This window comes from Mus musculus, chromosome 2 (assembly GCF_000001635.26).
Source record: "Mus musculus strain C57BL/6J chromosome 2, GRCm38.p6 C57BL/6J".
NCBI classification, from domain to species: Eukaryota; Metazoa; Chordata; class Mammalia; order Rodentia; family Muridae; genus Mus; species Mus musculus.
Genome location: NC_000068.7, coordinates 75,060,749 through 75,075,333, shown reverse-complemented (window position 1 = coordinate 75,075,333; position 14,585 = coordinate 75,060,749). Strand labels below are relative to the sequence as shown.

Sequence of the window (14,585 nt, the reverse complement as noted above, 5' to 3'; positions counted from 1 at the left end):
AGATTGTTGCATACTGTCTCTAATACAATGATAAGGTGACTTGGATCGAGCCACTATTTTCCTTTATGTTGGTGGTTCTTAAACTTGAGTGTGTGTCTGTGACACATGAAGCAGAGGCCAGACTTAGCATCCTTCATAAGGTCTTTAGGGATGCTGATGCCCCAATCCAGGAGCCATTGACACAGAATTGGGGTTGGATATAGATGGTAGAGTCTACAAACAAACAGACAAAACACCCAAACAATAAGTACAATACCAAACAAACTATAGCAAACCTTGGAGATCCCCTGGTCAACCTCCTCACTTGGGCATCTGCATTCTCACTCACAAGAAGACAAGCACCTGGATCAATGTGGCAGCGCCTTCGGGTCTTCTGCCCCTCCCAGGTTGTGACTCTCGTTATAACACCAGAAAAGAGGAAAGGAGATCCCTCTCATTCAGCTGCTTCATCCCCAGCAGCCTCTAATCAGGAACAACCTCTCATTTCATACCCTGCAGGATGAGGCCTTGACCCGTTTCACAGTTGACTTTTTAACCAAGGCTTGAGATGACAAATAGATGAAATGTCTCATCTCAGGACACCATCATCAGCACGCTGGAATTCAGAGAGCACCGTGCTTATTTCATGCACTCTCAACATTTTTAAAGTAAAGAAGCAAGCATGCACGGCTCCCAACTTTGTCGTGGATAGAAGACTCTGCAAGCAGCTCCTACAAACTGTCCCGTGTCCAGAGCAAGCAAAGCCTGACTCCATAGTGTCCCCTGTTTCAGATTCACACGATGCAAAACACACTGGCCAAATTGATATCACTGCAATTTGCCTGGCAGCCAGCATTTAAATCACCAAGATTGCTGCTCCATGTTTTAGGGTGTCGTTTTCAACCCTGTAGCCAAGAGCTGGGAAGGAACAAGCTAGAAAGAAGGGTCGTTAGCCTGCCTGATGTGCTGGGGCTCTCCTGGCAGGCAACTAATTAGTATTCTACAAAGTATCTGCATATTGCTCAAATAGACATTGTTTGTGTCTTCCCTCAGTGACAGGGGGAAGATTGTTCCATGGAACACCTTAGCTTTTAATATGCACGGTTTGTTAGAAGGAAGGCTCAATTCATATTTCCCTTGGTTTGATGGTAAGTGAACAGCAGTGGCAATATTAATCTGTAGTAACCTGTCAGTGAACTCTACAGCTAATATGATGTAGTTATGATTTTGCCATCAATCAGGACTGAACAGGCTCTGGGCAATCCTTACAGCACAGCCTCAAAAAATCTAATTGTGCAAAAGCTTCATTGGTTTCCAACATTTCTTTTTTATCTGTCACAGGCTTTGGGCCTGGTACACAACCTTTTATTATTGGCCTTATTGCATTAGCTTGTCGGACAAAGACGACAGGGCTAGGGCAGAGGGTTCCCCTGCATTCCATCATTTGTTTGCATGCAGGATTTTATTTGACAGTCCCGTATTGTTTTAGATGTAGATAAAAATTATTAGGACATATGGCATCATATGAACTTTTGAACTGCCAATTGCCTGTGTGTCCTAAAGGACTGGAGGCATTTACAAATTCAGTTCTACCTACAGAGAGAGAGAGAGAGAGAGAGAGAGAGAGAGAGAGAGAGAGAGAGAGAGAGATGCTGTCTGGACTAGCAAATAAGGTGTCCCTGGGGAATTGTATTTTCCAGTCAATGCAATCTCCATGTTCTCCTTGACCAATTTTTATGCAGGGGAGGAGGAGTAAAGTCATTGGGAGATGGAATATTCGCTGTTGAAATGGCTTTTTAGCCAAAATGGAGGGTAGATATTTGTGACAGGATTACGGAAAAATAGTCCACCTTCCTCAGGAAGTGGCACACTCGGGGCGAAGTGGATGGAGCCACATGGCCTCCGTTCTTGTCATGTGCAGATCTTGTCTCTCATGAGTATCTGTGAGGCAGTCAGATTCAGTTCCAGTAACAGCATGTGCGTAAAACGCAAATCCACATCAAAGTAGCCCCAGCCTCTTGAATCTACGGGGTGGAACAGTAAGACTTCAAACATAGAAAAGCATTTAGGAAGACGAACTATTAACTTTATCTACTTAGGCATTTTAATCTTTTGCATCTTAAATGCAATTGGGCTTTTGGACCTGGGAAACTGCCAATCAGCATGTGGGGTAAATGTTTCTATTTTAAAATGTGCATATTCAGAAATGACAGCTGGCCATAAAGTACATATTTATGTTTGTGACTTAATGTATCGCAAACTTTATATTTTATTTCATTTAGCTTCACAAGGAGACCACACTCTTTTTTTTTTCCTCTTCCCTCAAGCATTACATGATTTGTACAACAGTTTGGTGGCAAAAACAAAACAAAACAACTCACAAAACCACATATGAGGACAATGCCTGAGATTTCCAAATCTGAAATACCTTTTAATAAAAAAAATTTAAGGATTATATCCATCGCTTTTATATTGTTCTAACTCATTTAAAAATTCAACTGAAATGTCCCATTCATTAATCAGGAGGAATCTGCACAGAATTACAGCTTCTGTCTTTTGAAGCACTGTGCCCCTGCTTCAAAGGAAACATATTGTGAAGAAGGGCGCATCGGCAGCGCAGCTGAGCATTAACTCTTCACGTACCAGCATGTGCATTGTCCCCCAACCTAATAAAAATAGATGCACAAAATGCGGAAATGGCCCCAGCATCCTGCAATAAACGTGCAGGAACACACTGGAGAATCACTGTGGAGGCCCCAGGAGGAAGGTGACAAAAACAGGATGCTGAATTCGTTGCCCCAGTGGCGGTGGCTTTGAGAGTTCTCTGGCTACCTTGTCATCATCTGAGAGATTTGTTTAAAATGAATTTAAAAAAAAAAGTTGTCTCTACAGCAAGCATCTTTTCGTCTATTTACATTTAAATGACCTTGGTGAAGCCTGTCTGCAAGCATCTTGAGAATTGATGGCTGCCAAAGTGAGCCTTCCTGACATGATGCCTGGCACAGCACCAGCTCAGGTCTGCACAGCATGGGAGTGTGTTGGAGTTTGTCCGAACAAGCTTAGCCCCAAAGTTTTAGTGCTTAAGCAAGCATCAGGTCTGTCAGAAGCAAGCCATGACAGAGGACTTGCATTTGTGAGCAGGTTCAAAGGCTGAAGATGGGCAAAGATCCTCAAACTAGATAACTGCTGAATGGAAAATCGATTTAGACAGTACCCTGGAGTCACACAAATACACCTAGGTAATTGTTAGGAATTAAAAACAAAACCAAGCCAGTTGGTTTTGGTGCACGATTTTAATTCCAGCACCAGGGAGGCAGAAGCAGGCAGATCTATGTGAGTTCCAGGACAGCCCGGTCTACAGAGAGAGTTCCAGGACAGCCAGGGCTACCCCGACAAACCCTGTCTTGAAAAACATACTCAAACAAACAAGTAAATATGACATAACTACAACTGTATGTGATAGCTCGCTCCAGTAATTCTGATAATTAAGAGGCAAAAGTAGAAAGATCAGGGGTTCAAGGCCAGGGCGCTCAGGGCTACTTAGTGAGTTTGAGGCCAACCTGGGCTACCTCTTGAGACCCTTACTTTGAACAGGAACAACAGAGATGTGGGTAGTGCTCATGGAATGTGTGTGTCAAATGAGAGGAGCTGTGAATTTTCTCCCAAAGTGAAAATTGTCAGTCAACAGTAAATGGAAAGTGTTAATTCAACAAAACGTTCTTCCTCCGTGAGCTGGGCAAGCGATAAACAAAATCATTTTATAGATTTTTTTCTATTACTGTAAGTTGAAAATGAATGTTTTTGAAAAGAAACAACACACCAGAGGCAACTGTGTGATGTGATATACACCTGTAGCTCTAGTTACTTGGCAGGCTGAGGCAGGAAGATGGCTGAAGCCAATCCTGGCAACGTTGTCTCAAAAGTGAAAGCAAAACATCTGGAAGCAAAAGTTTATAGAACAGAACTGGGGCCTTTGAGATGTGACTCAGAAAAAGAGCATTTGTCTAGCATGTGCAAAGCCTAGGGTTTGATTCAAGAAATATTCCCTCCCTTCCAGGGGACTGGAAGGCCTGGGAAGAGAGGCATTCCTTTTGTACAAAGACTATCTGGTCGTAATAATAGGCAAAGGTCAATGCAGAGTTATTGGGGAGGAAGCTTATAAAGCCATATGCTAATTAGCTGTGCATTTGAAACATAGATAAGAAATATTAACAGGTTTCAACATTCATCTGTACATGTGTATGTATTTAAGAAGAGCTTACTAATAAAATGTTTATTCAAGGGTAGCTTATGCATATAATTTTGGTGAATTTTTGGCACCCTGGAGAATATTTTCTAGGTCCCAGAGAATGTAATTAAATTTATGCAGTTTGTAATTTTAAGTTATGCTAACATTTGTAAACTATAAAGAACAATAATGACTCCAATATTGCTGGGCTGAGGACAGACAGAACTAAGCAGTAATGTACAAACATTAATGGGAAATGTGTTAGAAATCAGCAGCCAGCCAGAGCAAAGCACTGTAGCTGCAGCTGGTAGGCACACAATAAAACTGATACAAATACAGAGATTAATTACAAAATGATTAAAATGTCAAGTAACATTTGAGTTACAAGGATGGATTACTTAGGCTCCCTGTTTTCTGTTTTCTGTTTTTTGTTTTTTTGTTTTTGTTTTTTTTTTTCATAACCAAAATGAGTAGAGTTGAGAAAAGTCTTTAAATACTTTTCCTTGTATGTCTCTTTGGAAAACTTTGTAATATCTATACAAAGTGTGGGCCAAGCAGATGCTATGCGCCAAGCGACATTGGCTACAGCGTATGGAGCTGGTATTTAGTAAGGCAAAGTCGATTGAGTCTTAACAATTTTATAGGGTTCGTCTATTATAGTATAGATCACAATACAGGCAATTTCGGATAGTTCCCAAAACCAATGGACATGCGCAGATTCCCTCTCAGTTCAGATACCTCCGTGGCAGTGAGGCCTTGAGTCATTTCTGTTTTAATCTCTCCGAGCTTCACACGGAGTTTGTCCCCACCAGATGGAAGGATTGTTCCTCCTAACAGTGGCAAAGCCATGGCTCAGAACTCAGAAAGCAAGGCACCTATGGGTCTCATGAGCCTTCTAAAAGCCACCGTTCATCTTAAGCACGCTGGGCCTCTGGTAGCCATCCAGGAAAATCCCCTTCAGCACTAGCTAGCTGTCCATGTGCAGAAGAACATCCTGCCAGAACACCCACTTTGGATTAACATATTTCTTCTTTGAAATTTCTCCTAAGTCGTGTTTCTAAGCACTCCCCACCCTGTTTTGCCAGGAACAGAATCCCCAGAAGACCCAGAGAATAATTATGTAAAATCCAGGGAGGTTAAGTGGGCAAGGAGTTTATGCCAAACACCTATAGTTTATAAAGAAGCTGACAACCCCTGAACGCCTGGTCGTATTGCTGTTCTTGACTTGACATGAGTGGGTTAATTATCCATCGGCGCCTATGAGCTCATTCCTCATTCAGTCGACGAAAGTGGGTTCTTGGTAATCCTTGTAAGGTACCAGTGGGTTGGTCCTGACTGAATCCTGCTCTCAGATACCTGCTTTGCTGTTCTCAAATAAGCCTCTGGTACATTGCATTTCACTGAATTCAAGTTCTCAGGATGAAGGACATGGGATGCTGTGAGTAAACTGTGACACGAACAGGGTCACAATAGTGATCTCTATGAACTCTGTATTCCATTCTCATGTCTGAGGGACTTCTCCTCTCTGTACTCCATTCTCATATCTGAGGGAGTTCTCTTCTCTGTACTCCATTCTCATGTCTGAGGGACTTCTCCACCTCAACCTCACCACAGACACAGGAAGTCGTGGGATCAGAGTTCATAACCAGAATGCCTTTGTGCCCTAGAAAAGCCAGATATGTCAGACAGAGCCTTTATTGGTTTTTATTTATTTTTTGTAGACTATCCACAAAAAATAGCCACTTAAATATAGACTATTGACTCACTGTGTCTGTTAATTCTTTCCTATCTTCTTTGAAGCAGGTCAAAAAAATCACCTTGCTTTCTCTCCATGCCTACAGAGGTGGCCCTTTTCTTACATGGTTCCTACGGCTAACTTCTAGAGGAAATTCACTCTGTGAGCGCATCCACCTATCATTTGAAATTTTAGCTTTTTCCCTTCCCAATCCTTGTTACTAGATATTTCTCAACTGTAGCAACAGCGCTCCATGACATAAGGTTTTGTGGTGTTAAAAATATAAGACTTAACTAGTTTGCATCTTAGGAACTGGTGCAGGGTCCCCAGCACAAATCCATACTCTGCGTTAGAGAAATGCATCAACGAGCCAATAGAATTAGTAGTGTAATTTACTGTGCAGAGGCTGCAGCTGGCAGGGCCTGCAGAGGGAAGCCAGCAGATGTTTGTTCGCTAATGGTGGCTTTCTGGAGTAGTCAGAGCTCAATGCCCCATCCGTCCATTAGCCAGTTTGTCCAGCTTAATTAAAACGGATAGGAGATTTAGGCTTTGCCCTATTGGTATTGTCAACTGGGTTCCTTTGCCACCAGTCATTGCTCTGTGGGCTTTGTGGTTACACAGAGAGTTATAGTGTATGAAGTTTTAGGTTTGTTGATATAGAAAAAAGGAGAAAGACTTAGATGCATAAAAATTTAATGAATATTTTGTTATTGAGGTCAAATTTTACACACACACACACATACACACACACACAGGTTGCATACATACACAAATTACATACACACACATATGCTCACACATACTAACTCACACATACTCAACATACACTCAACACACTCCAATTACTTACACACTCACACATACACACACACTCATACACACATGTGCAAATACCTAAATTACTCACACACTCACATATACCTACACTAACCCACACACTCACAGTCATACTCTCACATACATACAGACACACACACTCATATAAACACAGTCACAAACGCTAACTCACGCACGCCACACACTAACACTCATGTACTCACATTAATATTTACACTAACACATACTCGCACATATTCACACGCTAACTCACAGACCACACACACGTACACACGCACACGCACACTGCTGGTATACTTTATCATAGACTCTGTAGTTAGAAAATAAAATGGCCGAAGGATGCTAGGAAGAAGATGTGGGGTTTTCTTTGTTGTCCCAGTGTAATAAAACTGTCTCTTAAAAAATGGTATAAAATTGTAACAACACACAGGATTGAAGAACACCCATTCTTCTGGCCTTGCCTAGGTGTGCACCCTCCTGGAAGGAACCTAAGGCTTCAGGAATCCCTCCATTGAGAGCCACTGACAAAGCAGTGCCCTATGAGCACACTGTAAGTCATAGGGTCTCTTTTTGTTTTTGTTTCCTCATCTGGAATTCATCCACGAGACTAGGATTTTATCTATCAAGAGTAATTTAACCAGCATACATTTTCTAAAGTTTATCAGGGAGAGGTCAAGAACGAAGTTCACAAGGAGGGCAATCATACCATATGAACCACTAAAGCAAAAGATTAGTCTAGGCGTTGGGAGATAGGGCCATGGAGGGTATTTAAAATAGAAAAGGTGAGTAGCAGTTTCAAGAGTGACTGGTCCGCTTAAACTCTTTCTGGGAGGTAGAGAAGAGCGGGGATGGGGAGACTCGAAGGTGACGGATAATCAGGTCATTGGTAGTCAGTGGGTAGACTGACTCCCTGCATGCAAATTAGTTAGGGGCTATCATGGGAAGAGTGAAGTATGGTACTCTCTTTGGGAGTACTGCAGATGCTGAAGTGAGGGATGCTGGGGAGCACAGAGTGCAGTTTCCCAAATGGCTGGATGGATTTGGCGAAGGGCAGTGAGCCAAGGGAGAGAAAGGTCAGCGGCAACTGAGTTTAAAATGTCAGGAACCGGGTGCCATTAAACAAAATAGACCATCAAAAAAGGAAGTGATCTGGAGACACCGCTGAGCACCTCAGCATGTCAGGCGCATTTCATGCACCATTTCCTCTTATGCTCACAGTTTTTATTGGTAGCTATATCATTCTCAGTCTATTTCTGAGGAAACTGGGACTCAGATAATAACCAATTTGGCCAAAGTCACACAGGCGGCACGTGACACAGAGGAGATTTGAACTCAGCCTGGCTCCAAAGCCTGTACCTACCTAGCGGTCACCCATGGGTTTTTCTGAAGAATTTGGGAGCTTCTCCAGAGCCTCTCTTGGCTGCACACATGACTGAAGATGTCCTTCTTCTGTGAAGGAATTCTCCTGCCACCTAAGTAGGACATTCTCTTCTATCTCAACAAAGAAAAAAAAAAACACCCTTGTTCTCTGATATGCAAATAAGGGACACACAGAGCAAATGGAGGTGTCTGCCAGGTAACGATGGACTGAACTTGAGATGAAGCTCACACCCAGGAGCACATGTGTGTGGGGAGAGCAGGAAAGAGGCTGCTGCCCCTGCTAGGATCAGCATCCCGGCATTAGTGGCTACATTCCAATATCCCTAGTATCAGTCAAGTGACCAGTCAACTGGCACATGCACATACTGGTTGGTACCCAACTTGCCAAGAATAAGCTTGTAACTTGAGTCATAGTACTCTCGTGTTTCCTCAGCACTGGGGAGACTGAGGCAGGAGGATGGATGGATGGACTCCCAGGTGCAGCCAGCCTGGGCTACAGAGAGAGACCCTGTCTCAAACAAACAAGAATAAGCTGGGGTCCACTTCAGTTTGTTTTTTATAATTCATATTTGTATTGATTAATAAAATTATTTTCATGAAAAGAAATTTGAATAACTAGAAGGAATAAGCTGAGTTCCTTTGTCTTCCAATGAGACATGCGTGATGCCAAGTGAAAAGATAGAAATGCAAACACTGGTGGATTCTGGCTCAGGTTACTCTACAAGTGTCTTTTGATGCCCCCATGTCTAAGAAGCTAGAATATATATATATATATATATATACCTGAGAAGAGTGCCTTGGGTTTTAAGGGTCAGATCTTGGCCCTACATCAAAAGTGTAAGAATTTAATCTATACTTTGAAGTTTTAAGTCAAAATCAAGCTTATAGGTATCACTTTCTGTGATACCTAGCTTCAGATGACATCTTTATTAAGCAGTAGCCACCAGTCTTGACCAACTACGCTAAGAATGGGCCCACTCTGTATTTTACTCCATGAATAAACAATTAGACTCCATGAACCATCACCACCACCACAACAATAATAACAACAAACCCAGAGATAGTTTTAACCAGTTTAAGCATAAGTCAATCAGTTTGTCAAATCGATTAGAAAAATCTGGCAACAAAGACACAGACACAGAAGTTTCCCATAACTGCTAAACACTGTGGATGTGACAGGGAGGGAAGATATACGCCTTAAATGAGTTAATGACGGTGTCCATTTGTAAAATCATATGGAAAGAAATCTTCTTGCCTGAAAAAGATATTAGCTCAGTTGCCACTAGCAGGCATCATTCTGTCTGTCCTCACGACTTCATAAGCCAAGATCCTCCGCTTGCAGGAGATGGGCTGGAATGAAAACATTTCTAGCTGTGTAGGCAAGGTCAGATTTTTTTTTTCTGCCTTGAAAACTATAAGGGGCTGGAGTAGGCAGGAGAGGCCATCGTGCCTCCTGAAGAGCTGCTGTGTTGAGGCTCAAAAGCCCTGAGTGCTGGACTTCATGAGGCCTGGGTCTCTAATTAACACTACAGCTACAGGAGACATTTCCCTTTGCACATCCCATGTGGAGAGAGATGGAGGGGGAGGGAAGGGAAAGGAGAGGGAGAAAGAGGAAGAAAGGGGGCAGGCCATGCCATGTGTGCCTGAGTGCAGATGAGTGTGTGTGTGTGTGTGTGTGTGTGTGTGTGTGTGTGTGTGTGTGACAGTCACCTGTTTCCCTTCTCCTGTTGCCATGGGTTACAGAGCCCAGAGCAGAATTGTGCGGCCAAGCACTTGGGGTGGAAATAATAGCATCAGATTCTTGGAAAAAAAGAAATTAGAAATAGGAAGCGAAGAAACAAAGACAAAAAAAGGAAAAAGAAGAAAAAAATTTCAAGGCAGTCTGAGTGTGGACAGGAAATCTAGACAGCCCAAAGGGAGAAGCTCTTCATAAATCCAGCCTTCACTAGACACACTGGTCTAAACAGAGATGCCCAGAAAAGAACTAACACACATGTGCAGAGCAAAGTTGCCTGTCCATCCTCCTGGATCTTAGATTGGGGCTCCACCTCAGAGAAAAATAAACAGCCCAGTTAAGAGTTAAATCAACAGCTGTCAGGGAGCTGCTGATCCGCCTGGCATCATGGTGTACCAGGCACTGAGGGGAGACACACCACCAACAGGAAGAAGGCTGCGACCTTGAGGAGGTCACAGTTTAATTAGGCATCTCAAGTCTGGAAGTCAGGCTTGGTGCATACCCCGCACCCGGACACTCATTACTCTTCTTCCTTGATGGCCCATCAGTGAAAATCACGTGCGTCCTCCGCTCTCCCACAGCATCTGTCTGTCTTACAGGATGTGTGATAGACTAGATGTGCAGAGCAGAGAAGGGTTTTCAACAAATCCAGTGCCCTATTTGTACAGATTAAAAAAGCAAAATGAACTCAGATCGGTCACTCAGCTTGGTGTGAAAACCAGAAAGGAGGGGATCTCAATTGATGTGTACCGTCATCTCACTTAAAACAGCCTCAAAGTGGAAGTGAACCCCTAGCCACTCTTCAAAGTGAGCTACTGAGCAAATGAGTATCTACAAGCAGTGGCTTTTCAAGAGACCACACACAGCCTCTGAAGGCTGCTTGCCATCAGGGTCGGCAGGGCACTGGAAGACATTAGAAAAGATGTAGCTGTTGACTGTCATTTAGAAGTTCCTTCTCCTCCTCTTCCTGTTCCTCCTCTTCCTCTTCTTCCTCTTCCTCCTCTTCCTCCTCCTCTTCTTTCTCCTCTTCCTGCTCCTCCTCTTCCTCTCCCTCTTCCTGTCTTCCTCCTCCTCCCCCTCCTTTCCTTACCTTTTTTTTTTTTTTGTGTGTGGTCCTAGGAAATAAACTCAAGGTTTCATGCACACTCTAAGAACACTCCACCACCCTCAGCCCCCCCATTTACTTTTCATCTTAAAATACAATCCCACCAAGTTGCCCAGGCTGGCCTTGAACTCACTCTAGCTCAGGCTGGTCTTAAACCTTTGACCTTCCTGCCTCAACCTCCTCCTGAGTTGCTAGTATTATAGGTCTTTGTTACCAGGGCTGTCTTGTGTAAGCTTCTTTAATTCAAGCCACCACATAACAGTGGACTTCTAAAGGAGCAATTCCTAGCTTTCAACTCCTCCATTCCCTCCCTAGGTGGGGGCAAGACTTTACTCTGTGACTACCACCTGCTGGACCGGGAAAGGATCCATTCCTGGGTGTGACTAGTCTGTGTGTATCCACACCAGTGATTCTCACCCTCATAGCTCACTCACCAGGCAGAGGTTGTTTCTATTTTGACTTTCAGCATATTTTTCCATCTCCAAGGTCTAGACCATCACTTTAGAACATAAGGGAAATGGACATGCCCTCACATTTCTGGCGATAGTGAAAGCTATCTGTCCCACACCAGTGCAACTGATATACCAACAATGCTTGCCCTTTGGGCCCTCTTTGGGAGCCCTGGTGTGAGGGAGGGTACAGCAATCTGGTCCAGTTGCTTCTCTCACTGGAGTTGAATGGGTAGGACATAGGGAAGAGCACACAGGCCACACTGGTTACTTTTATATCGATTCACCATGTCTCTTTGAACCTGTGCAAGGGAACATGTGGCCCACCCAGATAATGGGAGCACAGAGAGTGTGGGCTGCACCCTGCAATGCAATCTCTCCCCGGAAACAGGTGTCCACACTCAGCATACCATCAGAAGCACCACAGTCATTCCAAAAGCTTTACAAAGGGCTTCTCCCGCTAAAGAAAGTAATCCACAGCCCAAATCCTGCTGCTGTTAATGGCTGGATGGCCTTGAGATAGCTCTCAGCTGAGCTCTTTGATCTCAGGGAGCCCTCTGGGGCTGCATATTTCTCTCCGTAATCAAAGTCCAGAGATTCTTTGTCTTCCTCGGGGGCCCATTTATGGTCTATGAGGTTTTCAGATAGTTCCCACTTTCTCTCCCTCTCTTTCCACTCTTATTTTATTCACATTGCTCCTTAGTGTCCCTTTCACCTCAGATTCTCAGAGAGAAATGGCCACTGCTTAGCATGCTGGGATTCGAAACTCCCCAAAAGAAATTCTCAAAGAACACCTGCCATATGTCGGCCAGGGGCCCAGGACAGAACTGTAAAGGTGGTGCATGCGTTTCCAGCCCCATCTGGGGAGTTGAAAGGACTAAAGTTTTGACAGAGAAAGAGAAGAGTTGGAGCCAGGCAAACGGAGTGACATTACCAAGTTCCCGAGTCAATGAAGGACACAGCAAGGGCTAGAGACTGACAGGAGTTGGGGAACCAGAGAGTAGAAAGAAAGGAGAGTGGTGACAGAGAGGACAGGAGGAGGTTGACACACCAGGCCACGGAAGCCCATCCATCTTCTAAATCAAAGATTGGAGCCCATGCTTTGGGTAGTGAGAACTACTGGGGGCTGTCGTTAGCAGGAGGCAGTATAATCAGATTGTATCGTAAAAATATGGTTTTGAGAGACCTGGGATGGATAGAATCATTAGCAGGGAGACTGGACCAGAATGACCATGGACTTATGTAGAGTACTATCAACAGAGATGAGAAACAAGGTAGGGCTTATTGATAAGCAGAGCTAACCTATGGCAGCTGTGTAGCCTATGGGTTAGCGTAACATGAGTTGCCAGGGAGATCTCATTAATTGTGAAACACAGTCACCTTGGATATCCACCACTGTGTCTGCCCTGATCTCAGCCCAGTTGCAGGGATCAGGATCTTGGGTTCATCAGCGCAACCCTACTACTTACAGTTGGTTAGACGGGAGGTGTACACCCGACCCAAAGACTAGGCTAGGCTGTCCATAGGCTGGCCAGCAACCAGTTCTAAGCAACCAGCCGCTTAGCCCACAGCTGTGATCTGACCCAGATTAGCTTGCTCGCTTGGGAAATGAGCTAAGAACGAACCACAAGGAGAACCCAGCTGGCAATAAGGGCCAGCGTTTCCAAAGGTTGCTTGGAAAGAGGTTGCACATGAAATTACAAGAGGAAGGCATGAGTAAACTCTGGGAACCACTCTGCAGAGAGCACAGGCAGATGACAAAAATAAACAGATAAGCCGACAGAGGGCAGCTCCTCAGAGCAAACGTGGAGGCAGCTTCTAGAACTGTCTGCAGCCTTGAGCATTTTCTACTCCCAATGCTGATCCACAAGCATCTTTGCAATAAATCACATGTGTGACTTAAGAGGCCCTATCAATTGCAATCACAACCACGCAACGTAATTAAAATACCTGGTGCTTTGCACAGTGTCTCATGCTTATCTCTGCCATCTGCTGTGCCACTGTGCTCCAGAGATGCTGGCCTGTGCTGGGCTCCTCACAAGGCGTGTGGCCACCTCCGGTGACTCACCAGGAGCCACCTTGGTCACACTCTGTAGGTACATCAGAGTCTGAAAGAACGGAAGCTTCATTCCAGAGATTCTGCTCCGTGGCAGAATTTGAAACCCATAACGTGTTTCAGTGGGTTGAAAATGCCTTTGAATATGTGCGCCCATCTCCAGAGCCATGATTAATTACTGGCTGTTGCTGCTGGTTATGCCTGCGGCTCTCAGCAAGAAAATGAGTAGAGACGCTTGTGAGCCTTTACATCCTGACAACCAGCCAGAAAGAAAGAAAAGTGAGCAGGGTGGGGGGGGGGGGAGGAAAGGAATGGAAGGAAGGAAGGAAGGAGGGAGTAGGGGAGGGAGGAGGAGGGAAGGAGGGAGGGAGGAGAAGGGAAGGGGGAGGGGAGGAAGGAGGACAGGGAGGAGGGAAGGGAGGAGGGGAGAAGGACAGGGAGGAGGACAGGGAGGAGGGGAGGGAGGAGGAGAGGGAAGAGGGGAGGAGGGGAGGGAGGAGGGGAGGGAGGAGGACAGAGAGGAGGGAAGAGAGGAGGAGAGGTGGTGGGAGGAGGGCGTCAGGGGGAGGGGTCTGGTGTCTTCTGACTCTGTCTTCTGGCAGGTGTCTGAGCGATTCCCGCTGCAGGCAGGTGAGCTGTGTGTGCTGCCTCTTCCAGCACACAAAGTTCCTTCCTCATCATGCTCCACGAACATTTCTGAATTAGTTCCAGCTAGTTAGTGTCACTGCAGGGTAATTTAGACTGCCATTGTTTGAGTATTCCACGTACTCTTCGATGATGGATTCCCAGAAAAGGCAAAATCCATTATTTACACACGGTAGGAAAATAAACCTTTTCCCCAGCCCAAATCCAGAGGACCCGCTTTTCGTTTTAGACAGTTGGATATTTGGCATTCAAGTGGCTTTGTCAACTCCTTTAATCACTGTCCTTTGGAAAAACAAATTTAGCCATTCAGCTCCTGGATGCAGTAGGGGCGAGATGTAACTAAGGGTGTTAGCTATCAGTGGTTCACGGTCTGCTAGCCAGCACTGGCTTGCAATAAAGCAGGGATAACTGACAGCCGAACCTGAAAGCAGTGCCA

The 14,585-nt window shown here is 44.7% G+C and overlaps 1 long non-coding RNA gene across 1 annotated transcript in view; it reads right to left on the bottom strand.

Annotated features, from left to right (window-relative positions):
• Gm46748 overlaps positions 1-13,724 on the bottom strand; it is a 25,321-nt gene extending 11,597 nt beyond the window's left edge. Inside the window, exon 1 of the long non-coding RNA XR_001783335.1 lies at positions 13,399-13,724. This is a non-coding gene — a long non-coding RNA (predicted gene, 46748). The remainder of the gene's footprint in view (positions 1-13,398) is intronic.
• Positions 13,725-14,585: the final 861 nt, after the last annotated feature.